The sequence below is a fragment of the Phoenix dactylifera genome, chromosome 4 (genome assembly GCF_051530095.1).
Source record: "Phoenix dactylifera cultivar Ajwa chromosome 4, Ajwa_hap1_PhDact_Kaust_v1.1, whole genome shotgun sequence".
NCBI classification, from domain to species: domain Eukaryota; kingdom Viridiplantae; phylum Streptophyta; class Magnoliopsida; order Arecales; family Arecaceae; genus Phoenix; species Phoenix dactylifera.
The window spans coordinates 35,751,926-35,768,291 of record NC_143193.1 but is presented as its reverse complement, the minus strand read 5'-3'; the positions used below and the strand labels follow the sequence as shown (position 1 = coordinate 35,768,291).

General features: G+C 49.7%; 42 non-coding genes and 3 pseudogenes across 42 annotated transcripts; all 45 read left to right on the top strand.

The window, feature by feature from the left end:
- Positions 1-139: 139 nt before the first annotated feature.
- Positions 140-258, top strand: LOC149758755 (5S ribosomal RNA). Its single transcript, XR_016411917.1, has one exon. It is a non-coding gene; the product is annotated as a 5S ribosomal RNA (ribosomal RNA).
- Positions 259-506: 248 nt separating this feature from the next.
- On the top strand, positions 507-625 carry LOC149758754 (5S ribosomal RNA). Its single transcript, XR_016409056.1, has one exon. It is a non-coding gene; the product is annotated as a 5S ribosomal RNA (ribosomal RNA).
- Positions 626-871: 246 nt separating this feature from the next.
- On the top strand, positions 872-990 carry LOC149758753 (5S ribosomal RNA). Its single transcript, XR_016406813.1, has one exon. It is a non-coding gene; the product is annotated as a 5S ribosomal RNA (ribosomal RNA).
- A 245-nt stretch (positions 991-1,235) lies between these two features.
- Positions 1,236-1,354, top strand: LOC149758752 (5S ribosomal RNA). Its single transcript, XR_016406579.1, has one exon. It is a non-coding gene; the product is annotated as a 5S ribosomal RNA (ribosomal RNA).
- Positions 1,355-1,600: 246 nt separating this feature from the next.
- LOC149758751 (5S ribosomal RNA) lies at positions 1,601-1,719 on the top strand. Its single transcript, XR_016401385.1, has one exon. It is a non-coding gene; the product is annotated as a 5S ribosomal RNA (ribosomal RNA).
- Positions 1,720-1,966: 247 nt separating this feature from the next.
- On the top strand, positions 1,967-2,085 carry LOC149758750 (5S ribosomal RNA). Its single transcript, XR_016411915.1, has one exon. It is a non-coding gene; the product is annotated as a 5S ribosomal RNA (ribosomal RNA).
- Positions 2,086-2,331: 246 nt separating this feature from the next.
- On the top strand, positions 2,332-2,450 carry LOC149758749 (5S ribosomal RNA). Its single transcript, XR_016403947.1, has one exon. It is a non-coding gene; the product is annotated as a 5S ribosomal RNA (ribosomal RNA).
- A 246-nt stretch (positions 2,451-2,696) lies between these two features.
- On the top strand, positions 2,697-2,815 carry LOC149758748 (5S ribosomal RNA). Its single transcript, XR_016401802.1, has one exon. It is a non-coding gene; the product is annotated as a 5S ribosomal RNA (ribosomal RNA).
- Positions 2,816-3,063: 248 nt separating this feature from the next.
- On the top strand, positions 3,064-3,182 carry LOC149758747 (5S ribosomal RNA). The gene has a single exon (XR_016409055.1). It is a non-coding gene; the product is annotated as a 5S ribosomal RNA (ribosomal RNA).
- A 246-nt stretch (positions 3,183-3,428) lies between these two features.
- On the top strand, positions 3,429-3,547 carry LOC149758746 (5S ribosomal RNA). The gene has a single exon (XR_016404732.1). It is a non-coding gene; the product is annotated as a 5S ribosomal RNA (ribosomal RNA).
- A 248-nt stretch (positions 3,548-3,795) lies between these two features.
- Positions 3,796-3,914, top strand: LOC149758745 (5S ribosomal RNA). The gene has a single exon (XR_016409054.1). It is a non-coding gene; the product is annotated as a 5S ribosomal RNA (ribosomal RNA).
- A 246-nt stretch (positions 3,915-4,160) lies between these two features.
- LOC149758744 (5S ribosomal RNA) lies at positions 4,161-4,279 on the top strand. The gene has a single exon (XR_016401973.1). It is a non-coding gene; the product is annotated as a 5S ribosomal RNA (ribosomal RNA).
- A 246-nt stretch (positions 4,280-4,525) lies between these two features.
- LOC149758743 (5S ribosomal RNA) lies at positions 4,526-4,644 on the top strand. Its single transcript, XR_016409803.1, has one exon. It is a non-coding gene; the product is annotated as a 5S ribosomal RNA (ribosomal RNA).
- A 246-nt stretch (positions 4,645-4,890) lies between these two features.
- LOC149758742 (5S ribosomal RNA) lies at positions 4,891-5,009 on the top strand. The gene has a single exon (XR_016412748.1). It is a non-coding gene; the product is annotated as a 5S ribosomal RNA (ribosomal RNA).
- A 246-nt stretch (positions 5,010-5,255) lies between these two features.
- On the top strand, positions 5,256-5,374 carry LOC149758741 (5S ribosomal RNA). The gene has a single exon (XR_016404731.1). It is a non-coding gene; the product is annotated as a 5S ribosomal RNA (ribosomal RNA).
- Positions 5,375-5,622: 248 nt separating this feature from the next.
- LOC149758740 (5S ribosomal RNA) lies at positions 5,623-5,741 on the top strand. The gene has a single exon (XR_016409046.1). It is a non-coding gene; the product is annotated as a 5S ribosomal RNA (ribosomal RNA).
- A 246-nt stretch (positions 5,742-5,987) lies between these two features.
- On the top strand, positions 5,988-6,106 carry LOC149758739 (5S ribosomal RNA). The gene has a single exon (XR_016401825.1). It is a non-coding gene; the product is annotated as a 5S ribosomal RNA (ribosomal RNA).
- A 246-nt stretch (positions 6,107-6,352) lies between these two features.
- LOC149758738 (5S ribosomal RNA) lies at positions 6,353-6,471 on the top strand. The gene has a single exon (XR_016409690.1). It is a non-coding gene; the product is annotated as a 5S ribosomal RNA (ribosomal RNA).
- Positions 6,472-6,717: 246 nt separating this feature from the next.
- Positions 6,718-6,836, top strand: LOC149758737 (5S ribosomal RNA). Its single transcript, XR_016409036.1, has one exon. It is a non-coding gene; the product is annotated as a 5S ribosomal RNA (ribosomal RNA).
- A 246-nt stretch (positions 6,837-7,082) lies between these two features.
- On the top strand, positions 7,083-7,201 carry LOC149758736 (5S ribosomal RNA). Its single transcript, XR_016411914.1, has one exon. It is a non-coding gene; the product is annotated as a 5S ribosomal RNA (ribosomal RNA).
- A 248-nt stretch (positions 7,202-7,449) lies between these two features.
- Positions 7,450-7,568, top strand: LOC149758735 (5S ribosomal RNA). Its single transcript, XR_016409025.1, has one exon. It is a non-coding gene; the product is annotated as a 5S ribosomal RNA (ribosomal RNA).
- Positions 7,569-7,814: 246 nt separating this feature from the next.
- On the top strand, positions 7,815-7,933 carry LOC149758734 (5S ribosomal RNA; annotated as a pseudogene).
- A 246-nt stretch (positions 7,934-8,179) lies between these two features.
- LOC149758733 (5S ribosomal RNA) lies at positions 8,180-8,298 on the top strand. The gene has a single exon (XR_016401801.1). It is a non-coding gene; the product is annotated as a 5S ribosomal RNA (ribosomal RNA).
- A 248-nt stretch (positions 8,299-8,546) lies between these two features.
- On the top strand, positions 8,547-8,665 carry LOC149758732 (5S ribosomal RNA). Its single transcript, XR_016409013.1, has one exon. It is a non-coding gene; the product is annotated as a 5S ribosomal RNA (ribosomal RNA).
- Positions 8,666-8,911: 246 nt separating this feature from the next.
- Positions 8,912-9,030, top strand: LOC149758731 (5S ribosomal RNA; annotated as a pseudogene).
- A 246-nt stretch (positions 9,031-9,276) lies between these two features.
- On the top strand, positions 9,277-9,395 carry LOC149758730 (5S ribosomal RNA). The gene has a single exon (XR_016409002.1). It is a non-coding gene; the product is annotated as a 5S ribosomal RNA (ribosomal RNA).
- Positions 9,396-9,641: 246 nt separating this feature from the next.
- Positions 9,642-9,760, top strand: LOC149758729 (5S ribosomal RNA). Its single transcript, XR_016407298.1, has one exon. It is a non-coding gene; the product is annotated as a 5S ribosomal RNA (ribosomal RNA).
- Positions 9,761-10,007: 247 nt separating this feature from the next.
- On the top strand, positions 10,008-10,126 carry LOC149758728 (5S ribosomal RNA). The gene has a single exon (XR_016403920.1). It is a non-coding gene; the product is annotated as a 5S ribosomal RNA (ribosomal RNA).
- Positions 10,127-10,373: 247 nt separating this feature from the next.
- LOC149758727 (5S ribosomal RNA) lies at positions 10,374-10,492 on the top strand. Its single transcript, XR_016408991.1, has one exon. It is a non-coding gene; the product is annotated as a 5S ribosomal RNA (ribosomal RNA).
- A 246-nt stretch (positions 10,493-10,738) lies between these two features.
- On the top strand, positions 10,739-10,857 carry LOC149758726 (5S ribosomal RNA; annotated as a pseudogene).
- A 246-nt stretch (positions 10,858-11,103) lies between these two features.
- Positions 11,104-11,222, top strand: LOC149758725 (5S ribosomal RNA). The gene has a single exon (XR_016408980.1). It is a non-coding gene; the product is annotated as a 5S ribosomal RNA (ribosomal RNA).
- A 246-nt stretch (positions 11,223-11,468) lies between these two features.
- On the top strand, positions 11,469-11,587 carry LOC149758724 (5S ribosomal RNA). Its single transcript, XR_016407297.1, has one exon. It is a non-coding gene; the product is annotated as a 5S ribosomal RNA (ribosomal RNA).
- A 247-nt stretch (positions 11,588-11,834) lies between these two features.
- Positions 11,835-11,953, top strand: LOC149758723 (5S ribosomal RNA). Its single transcript, XR_016403817.1, has one exon. It is a non-coding gene; the product is annotated as a 5S ribosomal RNA (ribosomal RNA).
- Positions 11,954-12,199: 246 nt separating this feature from the next.
- LOC149758722 (5S ribosomal RNA) lies at positions 12,200-12,318 on the top strand. Its single transcript, XR_016408969.1, has one exon. It is a non-coding gene; the product is annotated as a 5S ribosomal RNA (ribosomal RNA).
- Positions 12,319-12,564: 246 nt separating this feature from the next.
- Positions 12,565-12,683, top strand: LOC149758721 (5S ribosomal RNA). The gene has a single exon (XR_016411913.1). It is a non-coding gene; the product is annotated as a 5S ribosomal RNA (ribosomal RNA).
- Positions 12,684-12,931: 248 nt separating this feature from the next.
- On the top strand, positions 12,932-13,050 carry LOC149758720 (5S ribosomal RNA). Its single transcript, XR_016407618.1, has one exon. It is a non-coding gene; the product is annotated as a 5S ribosomal RNA (ribosomal RNA).
- A 246-nt stretch (positions 13,051-13,296) lies between these two features.
- LOC149758719 (5S ribosomal RNA) lies at positions 13,297-13,415 on the top strand. Its single transcript, XR_016405696.1, has one exon. It is a non-coding gene; the product is annotated as a 5S ribosomal RNA (ribosomal RNA).
- Positions 13,416-13,661: 246 nt separating this feature from the next.
- Positions 13,662-13,780, top strand: LOC149758718 (5S ribosomal RNA). Its single transcript, XR_016408958.1, has one exon. It is a non-coding gene; the product is annotated as a 5S ribosomal RNA (ribosomal RNA).
- Positions 13,781-14,026: 246 nt separating this feature from the next.
- Positions 14,027-14,145, top strand: LOC149758717 (5S ribosomal RNA). Its single transcript, XR_016408947.1, has one exon. It is a non-coding gene; the product is annotated as a 5S ribosomal RNA (ribosomal RNA).
- Positions 14,146-14,391: 246 nt separating this feature from the next.
- LOC149758716 (5S ribosomal RNA) lies at positions 14,392-14,510 on the top strand. Its single transcript, XR_016407296.1, has one exon. It is a non-coding gene; the product is annotated as a 5S ribosomal RNA (ribosomal RNA).
- Positions 14,511-14,757: 247 nt separating this feature from the next.
- LOC149758715 (5S ribosomal RNA) lies at positions 14,758-14,876 on the top strand. The gene has a single exon (XR_016403704.1). It is a non-coding gene; the product is annotated as a 5S ribosomal RNA (ribosomal RNA).
- Positions 14,877-15,122: 246 nt separating this feature from the next.
- On the top strand, positions 15,123-15,241 carry LOC149758714 (5S ribosomal RNA). The gene has a single exon (XR_016408936.1). It is a non-coding gene; the product is annotated as a 5S ribosomal RNA (ribosomal RNA).
- A 246-nt stretch (positions 15,242-15,487) lies between these two features.
- LOC149758713 (5S ribosomal RNA) lies at positions 15,488-15,606 on the top strand. Its single transcript, XR_016411912.1, has one exon. It is a non-coding gene; the product is annotated as a 5S ribosomal RNA (ribosomal RNA).
- Positions 15,607-15,854: 248 nt separating this feature from the next.
- Positions 15,855-15,973, top strand: LOC149758712 (5S ribosomal RNA). Its single transcript, XR_016407617.1, has one exon. It is a non-coding gene; the product is annotated as a 5S ribosomal RNA (ribosomal RNA).
- A 246-nt stretch (positions 15,974-16,219) lies between these two features.
- On the top strand, positions 16,220-16,338 carry LOC149758711 (5S ribosomal RNA). The gene has a single exon (XR_016405694.1). It is a non-coding gene; the product is annotated as a 5S ribosomal RNA (ribosomal RNA).
- Positions 16,339-16,366: the final 28 nt, after the last annotated feature.

Here is a 16,366-nt window from a genome sequence, read left to right as displayed (position 1 = left end):
TCCGGAGACTCGCGGTGCCATGCCGCATAGCGGAACAGCGCATTGAATCCTACGCCAGAACGGCCCCGGCAGCGCGAATGTCTCGGGCCGTCGAGGTCTGCTGCTTTGTCATAAAAGGGTGTTTCGATGGGCATGTCATGGGTGCGATCATACCAGCACTAATGCACCGGATCCCATCAGAACTCCGCAGTTAAGCGTGCTTGGGCGAGAGTAGTACTAGGATGGGTGACCCCCTGGGAAGTCCTCGTGTTGCACCCTTTTTATTTTTTTCTCCACTTTTTTATTTTTCGATAATATTTATTTTTAATTTTTCGGCTTTTGGCTTTTCCTCTTCGGATAATTTTTTTCCCCCGAAAATAAACTGAGTCCGGAGACTGGCGGTGCTATGCCGCTTAGCGGGACCAGCGCGTTGAATTCTACGCCAGAACGGCCCCGGTGGCGCGAATGTCTCGGGCCGTCGAGGTCTGCTGCTTTGTCATAAAAGGGAGTTTCGATGGGCATGTCATGGGTGCGATCATACCAGCACTAATGCACCGGATCCCATCAGAACTCCGCAGTTAAGCGTGCTTGGGCGAGAGTAGTACTAGGATGGGTGACCCCCTGGGAAGTCCTCGTGTTGCACCCCTTTTATTTTTTGCCCGCTTTTTTATTTTTTGATAATATTTATTTTTAATTTGTCGGCTTTTGGCTTTTCCTCTTCGGATAATTTTTTTCCCCCGAAAATAAACTGAGTCCGGAGACTCGCGGTGCCATGCCGCATAGCGGAACAGCGCGTTGAATCCTACGCCAGAACGGCCCCGGCAGCGCGAATGCCTCGGGCCGTCGAGGTCTGCTGCTTCGTCATAAAAGGGAGTTTCGAAGGGCATGTCATGGGTGCGATCAAACCAGCACTAATGCACCGGATCCGATCAGAACTCCGCAGTTAAGCGTGCTTGGGCGAGAGTAGTACTAGGATGGGTGACCCCCTGGGAAGTCCTCGTGTTGCACCCTTTTTATTTTTTGCCCGCTTTTTTATTTTTTGATAATATTTATTTTTAATTTTTCGGCTTTTGGCTTTTCCTCTTCGGATAATTTTTTTTCCCGAAAATAAACTGAGTCCGGAGACTGGCGGTGCCATGCCGCATAGCGGAACAGCGCGTTGAATCCTACGCCAGAACGGCCCCGGCAGCGCGAATGTCTCGGGCCGTCGCGGTCTGCTGCTTTGTCATTAAAGGGAGTTTCGAAGGGCATGTCATGGGTGCGATCATACCAGCACTAATGCACCGGATCCCATCATAACTCCGCAGTTAAGCGTGCTTGGGCGAGAGAAGTACTAGGATGGGTGACCCCCTGGGAAGTCCTCGTGTTGCACCCTTTTTATTTTTTGCCCGCTTTTTTATTTTTTGATAATATTTATTTTTAATTTTTTGGCTTTTGGCTTTTCCTCTTCGGATAATTTTTTCCCCCCGAAAATAAACTGAGTCCGGAGACTGGCGGTGCCATGCCGCATAGCGGAACAGCGCGTTGAATCATACGCCAGAACGGCCCCGGCAGCGCGAATGTCTCGGGCCGTCGAGGTCTGCTGCTTTGTCTTAAAAGGGAGTTTCGAAGGGCATGTCTTGGGTGCGATCATACCAGCACTAATGCACCGGATCCCATGAGAACTCCGCAGTTAAGCGTGCTTGGGCGAGAGTAGTACTAGGATGGGTGACCCCCTGGGAAGTCCTCGTGTTGCACCCTTTTTATTTTTTGCCCGCTTTTTTATTTTTTGATAATATTTATTTTTAATTTTTCGGCTTTTGGCTTTTCGTCTTCGGATAATTTTTTTTCCCCGACAATAAACTGAGTCCGGAGACTGGCGGTGCCATGCCGCATAGCGGGACCAGCGCGTTGAATCCTACGCCAGAACGGCCCCGGCAGCGTGAATGTCTCGGGCCGTCGAGGTCTGCTGCTTTGTCATAAAAGGGAGTTTCGAAGGGCATGTCATGGGTGCGATCATACCAGCACTAATGCACCGGATCCCATCAGAACTCCGCAGTTAAGCGTGCTTGGGCGAGAGTAGTACTAGGATGGGTGACCCCCTGGGAAGTCCTCGTGTTGCACCCTTTTTATTTTTTGCCCGCTTTTTTATTTTTTGATAATATTTATTTTTAATTTTTCGGCTTTTGGCTTTTCCTCTTCGGATAATTTTTTTTTCCCGAAAATAAACTGAGTCCGGAGACGGGCGGTGCCATGCCGCATAGCGGAACAGCGCGTTGAATCCTACGCCAGAACGGCCCCGGCAGCGCGAATGTCTCGGGCCGTCGAGGTCTGCTGCTTTGTCATAAAAGGGAGTTTCGAAGGGCATGTCATGGGTGCGATCATACCAGCACTAATGCACCGGATCCCATCAGAACTCCGCAGTTAGGCGTGCTTGGGCGAGAGTAGTACTAGGATGGGTGACCCCCTGGGAAGTCCTCGTGTTGCACCCCTTTTATTTTTTGCCCGCTTTTTTATTTTTTGATAATATTTATTTTTAATTTTTCGGCTTTTGGCTTTTCCTCTTCGGATAATTTTTTTCCCCCGAAAATAAACTGAGTCCGGAGACTCGCGGTGCCATGCCGCATAGCGGAACAGCGCGTTGAATCCTACGCCAGAACGGCCCCGGCAGCGCGAATGTCTCGGGCCGTCGAGGTCTGCTGCTTTGTCATAAAAGGGAGTTTCGAAGGGCATGTCATGGGTGCGATCATACCAGCACTAATGCACCGGATCCCATCAGAACTCCGCAGTTAAGCGTGCTTGGGCGAGAGTAGTACTAGGACGGGTGACCCCCTGGGAAGTCCTCGTGTTGCACCCTTTTTATTTTTTTCTCCACTTTTTTATTTTTTGATAATATTTATTTTTAATTTTTCGGCTTTTGGCTTTTCCTCTTCGGATATTTTTTTTCCCCCGAAAATAAACCGAGTTCGGAGACTGGCGGTGCCATGCCGCATAGCGGGAATAGCGCGTTGAATCCTACGCCAGAACGGCCCCGGCGGCGCGAATGTCTCGGGCCGTCGAGGTCTGCTGCTTTGTCATAAAAGGGAGTTTCGATGGGCATGTCATGGGTGCGATCATACCAGCACTAATGCACCGGATCCCATCAGAACTCCGCAGTTAAGCGTGCTTGGGCGAGAGTAGTACTAGGATGGGTGACCCCCTGGGAAGTCCTCGTGTTGCACCCCTTTTATTTTTTGCCCGCTTTTTTATTTTTTGATAATATTTATTTTTAATTTTTCGGCTTTTGGCTTTTCCTCTTCGGATAATTTTTTTCCCCCGAAAATAAACTGAGTCTGGAGACTCGCGGTGCCATGCCGCATAGCGGAACAGCGCGTTGAATCCTACGCCAGAACGGCCCCGGCAGCGCGAATGTCTCGGGCCGTCGAGGTCTGCTGCTTTGTCATAAAAGGGAGTTTCGAAGGGCATATCATTGGTGCGATCATACCAGCACTAATGCACCGGATCCCATCAGAACTCCGCAGTTAAGCGTGCTTGGGCGAGAGTAGTACTAGGACGGGTGACCCCCTGGGAAGTCCTCGTGTTGCACCCTTTTTATTTTTTTCTCCACTTTTTTATTTTTTGATAATATTTATTTTTAATTTTTCGGCTTTTGGCTTTTCCTCTTCGGATATTTTTTTTCCCCCGAAAATAAACCGAGTCCGGAGACTGGCGGTGCCATGCCGCATAGCGGGAATAGCGCGTTGAATCCTACGCCAGAACGGCCCCGGCGGCGCGAATGTCTCGGGCCGTCGAGATCTGCTGCTTTGTCATAAAAGGGAGTTTCGATGGGCATGTCATGGGTGCGATCATACCAGCACTAATGCACCGGATCCCATCAGAACTCCGCAGTTAAGCGTGCTTGGGCGAGAGTAGTACTAGGATGGGTGACCCCCTGGGAAGTCCTCGTGTTGCACCCCTTTTATTTTTTGCCCGCTTTTTTATTTTTTGATAATATTTATTTTTAATTTTTCGGCTTTTGGCTTTTCCTCTTCGGATAATTTTTTTCCCCCGAAAATAAACTGAGTCCGGAGACTCGCGGTGCCATGCCGCATAGCGGAACAGCGCGTTGAATCCTACGCCAGAACGGCCCCGGCAGCGCGAATGTCTCGGGCCGTCGAGGTCTGCTGCTTTGTCATAAAAGGGAGTTTCGAAGGGCATATCATTGGTGCGATCATACCAGCACTAATGCACCGGATCCCATCAGAACTCCGCAGTTAAGCGTGCTTGGGCGAGAGTAGTACTAGGATGGGTGACCCCCTGGGAAGTCCTCGTGTTGCACCCTTTTTATTTTTTGCCCGCTTTTTTCTTTTTTGATAACATTTATTTTTCATTTTTTGGCTTTTGGCTTTTCCTCTTCGGATAATTTTTTTCCCTCGAAAATAAACTGAGTCCGGAGACTCGCGATGCCATGCCGCATAGCGGAACAGCGCATTGAATCCTACGCCAGAACGGCCCCGGCAGCGCGAATGTCTCGGGCCGTCGAGGTCTGCTGCTTTGTCATAAAAGGATGTTTCGATGGGCATGTCATGGGTGCGATCATACCAGCACTAATGCACCGGATCCCATCAGAACTCCGCAGTTAAGCGTGCTTGGGCGAGAGTAGTACTAGGATGGGTGACCCCCTGGGAAGTTCTCGTGTTGCACCCCTTTTATTTTTTGCCCGCTTTTTTATTTTTTGATAATATTTATTTTTAATTTTTCGGCTTTTGGCTTTTCCTCTTCGGATAATTTTTTTCCCTCGAAAATAAACTGAGTCCGGAGGCTCGCGGTGCCATGCCGCATAGCGGAACAGCGCGTTGAATCCTACGCCAGAACGGCCCCGGCAGCGCGAATGTCTCGGGCCGTCGAGGTCTGCTGCTTTGTCATAAACGGGAGTTTCGAAGGGCATGTCATGGGTGCGATCATACCAGCACTAATGCACCGGATCCCATCAGAACTCCGCAGTTAAGCGTGCTTGGGCGAGAGTAGTACTACGATGGGTGACCCCCTGGGAAGTCCTCGTGTTGCACCCCTTTTATTTTTTGCCCGCTTTTTTATTTTTTGATAATATTTATTTTTAATTTTTCGGCTTTTGGCTTTTCCTCTTCGGATAATTTTTTTCCCCCGAAAATAAACTGAGTCCGGAGACTCGCGGTGCCATGCCGCATAGCGGAACAGCGCGTTGAATCCTACGCCAGAACGGCCCCGGCAGCGCGAATGTCTCGGGCCGTCGAGGTCTGCTGCTTTGTCATAAAAGGGAGTTTCGAAGGGCATATCATTGGTGCGATCATACCAGCACTAATGCACCGGATCCCATCAGAACTCCGCAGTTAAGCGTGCTTGGGCGAGAGTAGTACTAGGACGGGTGACCCCCTGGGAAGTCCTCGTGTTGCACCCTTTTTATTTTTTTCTCCACTTTTTTATTTTTTGATAATATTTATTTTTAATTTTTCGGCTTTTGGCTTTTCCTCTTCGGATATTTTTTTTCCCCCGAAAATAAACCGAGTCCGGAGACTGGCGGTGCCATGCCGCATAGCGGGAATAGCGCGTTGAATCCTACGCCAGAACGGCCCCGGCGGCGCGAATGTCTCGGGCCGTCGAGGTCTGCTGCTTTGTCATAAAAGGGAGTTTCGATGGGCATGTCATGGGTGCGATCATACCAGCACTAATGCACCGGATCCCATCAGAACTCCGCAGTTAAGCGTGCTTGGGCGAGAGTAGTACTAGGATGGGTGACCCCCTGGGAAGTCCTCGTGTTGCACCCCTTTTATTTTTTGCCCGCTTTTTTATTTTTTGATAATATTTATTTTTAATTTTTCGGCTTTTGGCTTTTCCTCTTCGGATAATTTTTTTCCCCCGAAAATAAACTGAGTCCGGAGACTCGCGGTGCCATGCCGCATAGCGGAACAGCGCGTTGAATCCTACGCCAGAACGGCCCCGGCAGCGCGAATGTCTCGGGCCGTCGAGGTCTGCTGCTTTGTCATAAAAGGGAGTTTCGAAGGGCATATCATTGGTGCGATCATACCAGCACTAATGCACCGGATCCCATCAGAACTCCGCAGTTAAGCGTGCTTGGGCGAGAGTAGTACTAGGATGGGTGACCCCCTGGGAAGTCCTCGTGTTGCACCCCTTTTATTTTTTGCCCGCTTTTTTCTTTTTTGATAACATTTATTTTTCATTTTTTGGCTTTTGGCTTTTCCTCTTCGGATAATTTTTTTCCCTCGAAAATAAACTGAGTCCGGAGACTCGCGATGCCATGCCGCATAGCGGAACAGCGCATTGAATCCTACGCCAGAACGGCCCCGGCAGCGCGAATGTCTCGGGCCGTCGAGGTCTGCTGCTTTGTCATAAAAGGATGTTTCGATGGGCATGTCATGGGTGCGATCATACCAGCACTAATGCACCGGATCCCATCAGAACTCCGCAGTTAAGCGTGCTTGGGCGAGAGTAGTACTAGGATGGGTGACCCCCTGGGAAGTTCTCGTGTTGCACCCCTTTTATTTTTTGCCCGCTTTTTTATTTTTTGATAATATTTATTTTTAATTTTTCGGCTTTTGGCTTTTCCTCTTCGGATAATTTTTTTCCCTCGAAAATAAACTGAGTCCGGAGGCTCGCGGTGCCATGCCGCATAGCGGAACAGCGCGTTGAATCCTACGCCAGAACGGCCCCGGCAGCGCGAATGTCTCGGGCCGTCGAGGTCTGCTGCTTTGTCATAAACGGGAGTTTCGAAGGGCATGTCATGGGTGCGATCATACCAGCACTAATGCACCGGATCCCATCAGAACTCCGCAGTTAAGCGTGCTTGGGCGAGAGTAGTACTAGGATGGGTGACCCCCTGGGAAGTCCTCGTGTTGCACCCCTTTTATTTTTTGCCCGCTTTTTTATTTTTTGATAATATTTATTTTTAATTTTTCGGCTTTTGGCTTTTCCTCTTCGGATAATTTTTTTCCCCCGAAAATAAACTGAGTCCGGAGACTCGCGGTGCCATGCCGCATAGCGGAACAGCGCGTTGAATCCTACGCCAGAACGGCCCCGGCAGCGCGAATGTCTCGGGCCGTCGAGGTCTGCTGCTTTGTCATAAAAGGGAGTTTCGAAGGGCATGTCATGGGTGCGATCATACCAGCACTAATGCACCGGATCCCATCAGAACTCCGCAGTTAAGCGTGCTTGGGCGAGAGTAGTACTAGGATGGGTGACCCCCTGGGAAGTCCTCGTGTTGCACCCTTTTTATTTTTTTCTCCACTTTTTTATTTTTTGATAATATTTATTTTTAATTTTTCGGCTTTTGGCTTTTCCTCTTCGGATATTTTTTTTCCCCCGAAAATAAACTGAGTCCGGAGACTGGCGGTGCCATGCCGCATAGCGGGAATAGCGCGTTGAATCCTACGCCAGAACGGCCCCGGCGGCGCGAATGTCTCGGGCCGTCGAGGTCTGCTGCTTTGTCATAAAAGGGAGTTTCGATGGGCATGTCATGGGTGCGATCATACCAGCACTAATGCACCGGATCCCATCAGAACTCCGCAGTTAAGCGTGCTTGGGCGAGAGTAGTACTAGGATGGGTGACCCCCTGGGAAGTCCTCGTGTTGCACCCCTTTTATTTTTTGCCCGCTTTTTTATTTTTTGATAATATTTATTTTTAATTTTTCGGCTTTTGGCTTTTCCTCTTCGGATAATTTTTTTCCCCCGAAAATAAACTGAGTCCGGAGACTCGCGGTGCCATGCCGCATAGCGGAACAGCGCGTTGAATCCTACGCCAGAACGGCCCCGGCAGCGCGAATGTCTCGGGCCGTCGCAGTCTGCTGCTTTGTCATAAAAGGGAGTTTCGAAGGGCATGTCATGGGTGCGATCATACCAGCACTAATGCACCGGATCCCATCATAACTCCGCAGTTAGGCGTGCTTGGGCGAGAGAAGTACTAGGATGGGTGACCCCCTGGGAAGTCCTCGTGTTGCACCCTTTTTATTTTTTGCCCGCTTTTTTATTTTTTGATAATATTTATTTTTAATTTTTTGGCTTTTGGCTTTTCCTCTTCGGATAATTTTTTTCCCCCGAAAATAAACTGAGTCCGGAGACTGGCGGTGCCATGCCGCATAGCGGAACAGCGCGTTGAATCCTACGCCAGAACGGCCCCGGCAGCGCGAATGTCTCGGGCCGTCGAGGTCTGCTGCTTTGTCATAAAAGGGAGTTTCGAAGGGCATGTCATGGGTGCGATCATACCAGCACTAATGCACCGGATCCCATCAGAACTCCGCAGTTAAGCGTGCTTGGGCGAGAGTAGTACTAGGACGGGTGACCCCCTGGGAAGTCCTCGTGTTGCACCCTTTTTATTTTTTTCTCCACTTTTTTATTTTTTGATAATATTTATTTTTAATTTTTCGGCTTTTGGCTTTTCCTCTTCGGATATTTTTTTTCCCCCGAAAATAAACCGAGTCCGGAGACTGGCGGTGCCATGCCGCATAGCGGGAATAGCGCGTTGAATCCTACGCCAGAACGGCCCCGGCGGCGCGAATGTCTCGGGCCGTCGAGGTCTGCTGCTTTGTCATAAAAGGGAGTTTCGATGGGCATGTCATGGGTGCGATCATACCAGCACTAATGCACCGGATCCCATCAGAACTCCGCAGTTAAGCGTGCTTGGGCGAGAGTAGTACTAGGATGGGTGACCCCCTGGGAAGTCCTCGTGTTGCACCCCTTTGATTTTTTGCCCGCTTTTTTATTTTTTGATAATATTTATTTTTAATTTTTCGGCTTTTGGCTTTTCCTCTTCGGATAATTTTTTTCCCCCGAAAATAAACTGAGTCCGGAGACTCGCGGTGCCATGCCGCATAGCGGAACAGCGCGTTGAATCCTACGCCAGAACGGCCCCGGCAGCGCGAATGTCTCGGGCCGTCGCGGTCTGCTGCTTTGTCATAAAAGGGAGTTTCGAAGGGCATGTCATGGGTGCGATCATACCAGCACTAATGCACCGGATCCCATCATAACTCCGCAGTTAGGCGTGCTTGGGCGAGAGAAGTACTAGGATGGGTGACCCCCTGGGAAGTCCTCGTGTTGCACCCTTTTTATTTTTTGCCCGCTTTTTTATTTTTTGATAATATTTATTTTTAATTTTTTGGCTTTTGGCTTTTCCTCTTCGGATAATTTTTTCCCCCCGAAAATAAACTGAGTCCGGAGACTGGCGGTGCCATGCCGCATAGCGGAACAGCGCGTTGAATCCTACGCCAGAACGGCCCCGGCAGCGCGAATGTCTCGGGCCGTCGAGGTCTGCTGCTTTGTCATAAAAGGGAGTTTCGAAGGGCATGTCATGGGTGCGATCATACCAGCACTAATGCACCGGATCCCATCAGAACTCCGCAGTTAAGCGTGCTTGGGCGAGAGTAGTACTAGGATGGGTGACCCCCTGGGAAGTCCTCGTGTTGCACCCCTTTTATTTTTTGCCCGCTTTTTTATTTTTTGATAACATTTATTTTTTATTTTTCGGCTTTTGGCTTTTCCTCTTCGGATAATTTTTTTCCCCCGAAAATAAACTGAGTCCGGAGACTGGCGGTGCCATGCCGCATAGCGGAACAGCGTGTTGAATCCTACGCCAGAATGGCCCCGGCAGCGCGAATGTCTCGGGCCGTCGAGGTCTGCTGCTTTGTCATAAAAGGGAGTTTCGAAGGGCATGTCTTGGGTGCGATCATACCAGCACTAATGCACCGGATCCTATCAGAACTCCGCAGTTAAGCGTGCTTGGGCGAGAGTAGTACTAGGATGGGTGACCCCCTGGGAAGTCCTCATGTTGCACCCTTTTTATTTTTTGCCCGCTTTTTTATTTTTTGATAATATTTATTTTTAATTTTTTGGCTTTTGGCTTTTCCTCTTAGGATAATTTTTTTCCCCCGACAATAAACTGAGTCCGGAGACTGGCGGTGCCATGCCGCATAGCGGGACTAGCGCGTTGAATCCTACGCCAGAACGGCCCCGGCAGCGCGAATGTCTCGGGCCGTCGAGGTCTGCTGCTTTGTCATAAAAGGGTGTTTCGAAGGGCATATCATGGGTGCGATCATACCAGCACTAATACACCGGATCCCATCAGAACTCCGCAGTTAAGCGTGCTTGGGCGAGAGTAGTACTAGGATGGGTGACCCCATGGGAAGTCCTCGTGTTGCACCCCTTTTATTTTTTGCCCGCTTTTTTCTTTTTTGATAACATTTATCTTTAATTGTTTGGCTTTTGGCTTTTCCTCTTCGGATAATTTTTTTCCCCCGAAAATAAACTGAGTCCGGAGACTGGCGGTGCCATGCCGCATAGCGGGAATAGCGCGTTGAATCCTACGCCAGAACGGCCCCGGCGGCGCGAATGTCTCGGGCCGTCGAGGTCTGCTGCTTTGTCATAAAAGGGAGTTTCGATGGGCATGTCATGGGTGCGATCATACCAGCACTAATGCACCGGATCCCATCAGAACTCCGCAGTTAAGCGTGCTTGGGCGAGAGTAGTACTAGGATGGGTGACCCCCTGGGAAGTCCTCGTGTTGCACCCCTTTTATTTTTTGCCCGCTTTTTTATTTTTTGATAATATTTATTTTTAATTTTTCGGCTTTTGGCTTTTCCTCTTCGGATAATTTTTTTCCCCCGAAAATAAACTGAGTCCGGAGACTCGCGGTGCCATGCCGCATAGCGGAACAGCGCGTTGAATCCTACGCCAGAACGGCCCCGGCAGCGCGAATGTCTCGGGCCGTCGCGGTCTGCTGCTTTGTCATAAAAGGGAGTTTCGAAGGGCATGTCATGGGTGCGATCATACCAGCACTAATGCACCGGATCCCATCATAACTCCGCAGTTAGGCGTGCTTGGGCGAGAGAAGTACTAGGATGGGTGACCCCCTGGGAAGTCCTCGTGTTGCACCCTTTTTATTTTTTGCCCGCTTTTTTATTTTTTGATAATATTTATTTTTAATTTTTTGGCTTTTGGCTTTTCCTCTTCGGATAATTTTTTCCCCCCGAAAATAAACTGAGTCCGGAGACTGGCGGTGCCATGCCGCATAGCGGAACAGCGCGTTGAATCCTACGCCAGAACGGCCCCGGCAGCGCGAATGTCTCGGGCCGTCGAGGTCTGCTGCTTTGTCATAAAAGGGAGTTTCGAAGGGCATGTCATGGGTGCGATCATACCAGCACTAATGCACCGGATCCCATCAGAACTCCGCAGTTAAGCGTGCTTGGGCGAGAGTAGTACTAGGATGGGTGACCCCCTGGGAAGTCCTCGTGTTGCACCCCTTTTATTTTTTGCCCGCTTTTTTATTTTTTGATAACATTTATTTTTTATTTTTCGGCTTTTGGCTTTTCCTCTTCGGATAATTTTTTTCCCCCGAAAATAAACTGAGTCCGGAGACTGGCGGTGCCATGCCGCATAGCGGAACAGCGTGTTGAATCCTACGCCAGAATGGCCCCGGCAGCGCGAATGTCTCGGGCCGTCGAGGTCTGCTGCTTTGTCATAAAAGGGAGTTTCGAAGGGCATGTCTTGGGTGCGATCATACCAGCACTAATGCACCGGATCCTATCAGAACTCCGCAGTTAAGCGTGCTTGGGCGAGAGTAGTACTAGGATGGGTGACCCCCTGGGAAGTCCTCATGTTGCACCCTTTTTATTTTTTGCCCGCTTTTTTATTTTTTGATAATATTTATTTTTAATTTTTTGGCTTTTGGCTTTTCCTCTTAGGATAATTTTTTTCCCCCGACAATAAACTGAGTCCGGAGACTGGCGGTGCCATGCCGCATAGCGGGACTAGCGCGTTGAATCCTACGCCAGAACGGCCCCGGCAGCGCGAATGTCTCGGGCCGTCGAGGTCTGCTGCTTTGTCATAAAAGGGTGTTTCGAAGGGCATATCATGGGTGCGATCATACCAGCACTAATACACCGGATCCCATCAGAACTCCGCAGTTAAGCGTGCTTGGGCGAGAGTAGTACTAGGATGGGTGACCCCATGGGAAGTCCTCGTGTTGCACCCCTTTTATTTTTTGCCCGCTTTTTTCTTTTTTGATAACATTTATCTTTAATTGTTTGGCTTTTGGCTTTTCCTCTTCGGATAATTTTTTTCTCCCGAAAATAAACTGAGTCCGGAGACTCGCGATGCCATGCCGCATAGCGGAACAGCGCGTTGAATCCTACGCCAGAACGGCCCCGGCAGCGCGAATGTCTCGGGCCGTCGAGGTCTGCTGCTTCGTCATAAAAGGGAGTTTCGAAGGGCATGTCATGGGTGCGATCATACCAGCACTAATGCACCGGATCCCATCAGAACTCCGCAGTTAAGCGTGCTTGGGCGAGAGTAGTACTAGGATGGGTGACCCCCTGGGAAGTCCTCGTGTTGCACCCCTTTTATTTTTTGCCCGCTTTTTTATTTTTTGATAATATTTATTTTTAATTTTTCGGCTTTTGGCTTTTCCTCTTCGGATAATTTTTTTCTCCCGAAAATAAACTGAGTCCGGAGACTCGCGGTGCCATGCCGCATAGCGGAACAGCGCGTTGAATCCTACGCCAGAACGGCCCCGGCAGCGCGAATGTCTCGGGCCGTCGAGGTCTGCTGCTTCGTCATAAAAGGGAGTTTCGAAGGGCATGTCATGGGTGCGATCATACCAGCACTAATGCACCGGATCCCATCAGAACTCCGCAGTTAAGCGTGCTTGGGCGAGAGTAGTACTAGGATGGGTGACCCCCTGGGAAGTCCTCGTGTTGCACCCTTTTTATTTTTTTCTCCACTTTTTTATTTTTTGATAATATTTATTTTTAATTTTTCGGCTTTTGGCTTTTCCTCTTCGGATAATTTTTTTCCCCCGAAAATAAACTGAGTCCGGAGACTGGCGGTGCCATGCCGCATAGCGGGACCAGCGCGTTGAATCCTACGCCAGAACGGCCCCGGCGGCGCGAATGTCTCGGGCCGTCGAGGTCTGCTGCTTTGTCATAAAAGGGAGTTTCGATGGGCATGTCATGGGTGCGATCATACCAGCACTAATGCACCGGATCCCATCATAACTCCGCAGTTAAGCGTGCTTGGGCGAGAGTAGTACTAGGATGGGTGACCCCCAGGGAAGTCCTCGTGTTGCACCCCTTTTATTTTTTGCCCGCTTTTTTATTTTTTGATAATATTTATTTTTAATTTTTCGGCTTTTGGCTTTTCCTCTTCGGATAATTTTTTTCCCCCGAAAATAAACTGAGTCCGGAGACTCGCGGTGCCATGCCGCATAGCGGAACAGCGCGTTGAATCCTACACCAGAACGGCCCCGGCAGCGCGAATGCCTCGGGCCGTCGAGGTCTGCTGCTTTGTCATAAAAGGGAGTTTCGAAGGGCATGTCATGGGTGCGATCATACCAGCACTAATGCGCCGGATCCGATCAGAACTCCGCAGTTAAGCGTGCTTGGGCGAGAGTAGTACTAGGATGGGTGACCCCCTGGGAAGTCCTCGTGTTGCACCCTTTTTATTTTTTGCCCGCTTTTTTATTTTTTGATAATATTTATTTTTAATTTTTTGGCTTTTGGCTTTTCCTCTTCGGATAATTTTTTCCCCCCGAAAATAAACTGAGTCCGGAGACTGGCGGTGCCATGCCGCATAGCGGAACAGCGCGTTGAATCCTACGCCAGAATGGCCCCGGCAGCGCGAATGTCTTGGGCCGTCAAGGTCTGCTGCTTTGTCATAAAAGGGAGTTTCGAAGGGCATGTCATGGGTGCGATCATACCAGCACTAATGCACCGGATCCCATCAGAACTCCGCAGTTAAGCGTGCTTGGGCGAGAGTAGTACTAGGATGGGTGACCCCCTGGGAAGTCCTCGTGTTGCACCCCTTTTATTTTTTGCCCGCTTTTTTATTTTTTGATAACATTTATTTTTTATTTTTCGGCTTTTGGCTTTTCCTCTTCGGATAATTTTTTTCCCCCGAAAATAAACTGAGTCCGGAGACTGGCGGTGCCATGCCGCATAGCGGAACAGCGCGTTGAATCCTACGCCAGAACGGCCCCGGCAGCGCGAATGTCTCGGGCCGTCGAGGTCTGCTGCTTTGTCATAAAAGGGAGTTTCGAAGGGCATGTCATGGGTGCGATCATACCAGCACTAATGCACCGGATCCCATCAGAACTCCGCAGTTAAGCGTGCTTGGGCGAGAGTAGTACTAGGATGGGTGACCCCCTGGGAAGTCCTCGTGTTGCACCCCTTTTATTTTTTGCCCGCTTTTTTATTTTTTGATAACATTTATTTTTTATTTTTCGGCTTTTGGCTTTTCCTCTTCGGATAATTTTTTTCCCCCGAAAATAAACTGAGTCCGGAGACTGGCGGTGCCATGCCGCATAGCGGAACAGCGTGTTGAATCCTACGCCAGAATGGCCCCGGCAGCGCGAATGTCTCGGGCCGTCGAGGTCTGCTGCTTTGTCATAAAAGGGAGTTTCGAAGGGCATGTCTTGGGTGCGATCATACCAGCACTAATGCACCGGATCCTATCAGAACTCCGCAGTTAAGCGTGCTTGGGCGAGAGTAGTACTAGGATGGGTGACCCCCTGGGAAGTCCTCATGTTGCACCCTTTTTATTTTTTGCCCGCTTTTTTATTTTTTGATAATATTTATTTTTAATTTTTTGGCTTTTGGCTTTTCCTCTTAGGATAATTTTTTTCCCCCGACAATAAACTGAGTCCGGAGACTGGCGGTGCCATGCCGCATAGCGGGACTAGCGCGTTGAATCCTACGCCAGAACGGCCCCGGCAGCGCGAATGTCTCGGGCCGTCGAGGTCTGCTGCTTTGTCATAAAAGGGTGTTTCGAAGGGCATATCATGGGTGCGATCATACCAGCACTAATACACCGGATCCCATCAGAACTCCGCAGTTAAGCGTGCTTGGGCGAGAGTAGTACTAGGATGGGTGACCCCATGGGAAGTCCTCGTGTTGCACCCCTTTTATTTTTTGCCCGCTTTTTTCTTTTTTGATAACATTTATCTTTAATTGTTTGGCTTTTGGCTTTTCCTCTTCGGATAATTTTTTTCTCCCGAAAATAAACTGAGTCCGGAGACTCGCGGTGCCATGCCGCATAGCGGAACAGCGCGTTGAATCCTACGCCAGAACGGCCCCGGCAGCGCGAATGTCTCGGGCCGTCGAGGTCTGCTGCTTCGTCATAAAAGGGAGTTTCGAAGGGCATGTCATGGGTGCGATCATACCAGCACTAATGCACCGGATCCCATCAGAACTCCGCAGTTAAGCGTGCTTGGGCGAGAGTAGTACTAGGATGGGTGACCCCCTGGGAAGTCCTCGTGTTGCACCCCTTTTATTTTTTGCCCGCTTTTTTATTTTTTGATAATATTTATTTTTAATTTTTCGGCTTTTGGCTTTTCCTCTTCGGATAATTTTTTTCTCCCGAAAATAAACTGAGTCCGGAGACTCGCGGTGCCATGCCGCATAGCGGAACAGCGCGTTGAATCCTACGCCAGAACGGCCCCGGCAGCGCGAATGTCTCGGGCCGTCGAGGTCTGCTGCTTCGTCATAAAAGGGAGTTTCGAAGGGCATGTCATGGGTGCGATCATACCAGCACTAATGCACCGGATCCCATCAGAACTCCGCAGTTAAGCGTGCTTGGGCGAGAGTAGTACTAGGATGGGTGACCCCCTGGGAAGTCCTCGTGTTGCACCCTTTTTATTTTTTTCTCCACTTTTTTATTTTTTGATAATATTTATTTTTAATTTTTCGGCTTTTGGCTTTTCCTCTTCGGATAATTTTTTTCCCCCGAAAATAAACTGAGTCCGGAGACTGGCGGTGCCATGCCGCATAGCGGGACCAGCGCGTTGAATCCTACGCCAGAACGGCCCCGGCGGCGCGAATGTCTCGGGCCGTCGAGGTCTGCTGCTTTGTCATAAAAGGGAGTTTCGATGGGCATGTCATGGGTGCGATCATACCAGCACTAATGCACCGGATCCCATCATAACTCCGCAGTTAAGCGTGCTTGGGCGAGAGTAGTACTAGGATGGGTGACCCCCAGGGAAGTCCTCGTGTTGCACCCCTTTTATTTTTTGCCCGCTTTTTTATTTTTTGATAATATTTATTTTTAATTTTTCGGCTTTTGGCTTTTCCTCTTCGGATAATTTTTTTCCCCCGAAAATAAACTGAGTCCGGAGACTCGCGGTGCCATGCCGCATAGCGGAACAGCGCGTTGAATCCTACACCAGAACGGCCCCGGCAGCGCGAATGCCTCGGGCCGTCGAGGTCTGCTGCTTTGTCATAAAAGGGAGTTTCGAAGGGCATGTCATGGGTGCGATCATACCAGCACTAATGCGCCGGATCCGATCAGAACTCCGCAGTTAAGCGTGCTTGGGCGAGAGTAGTACTAGGATGGGTGACCCCCTGGGAAGTCCTCGTGTTGCACCCTTTTTATTTTTTGCCCGCTTTTTTATTTT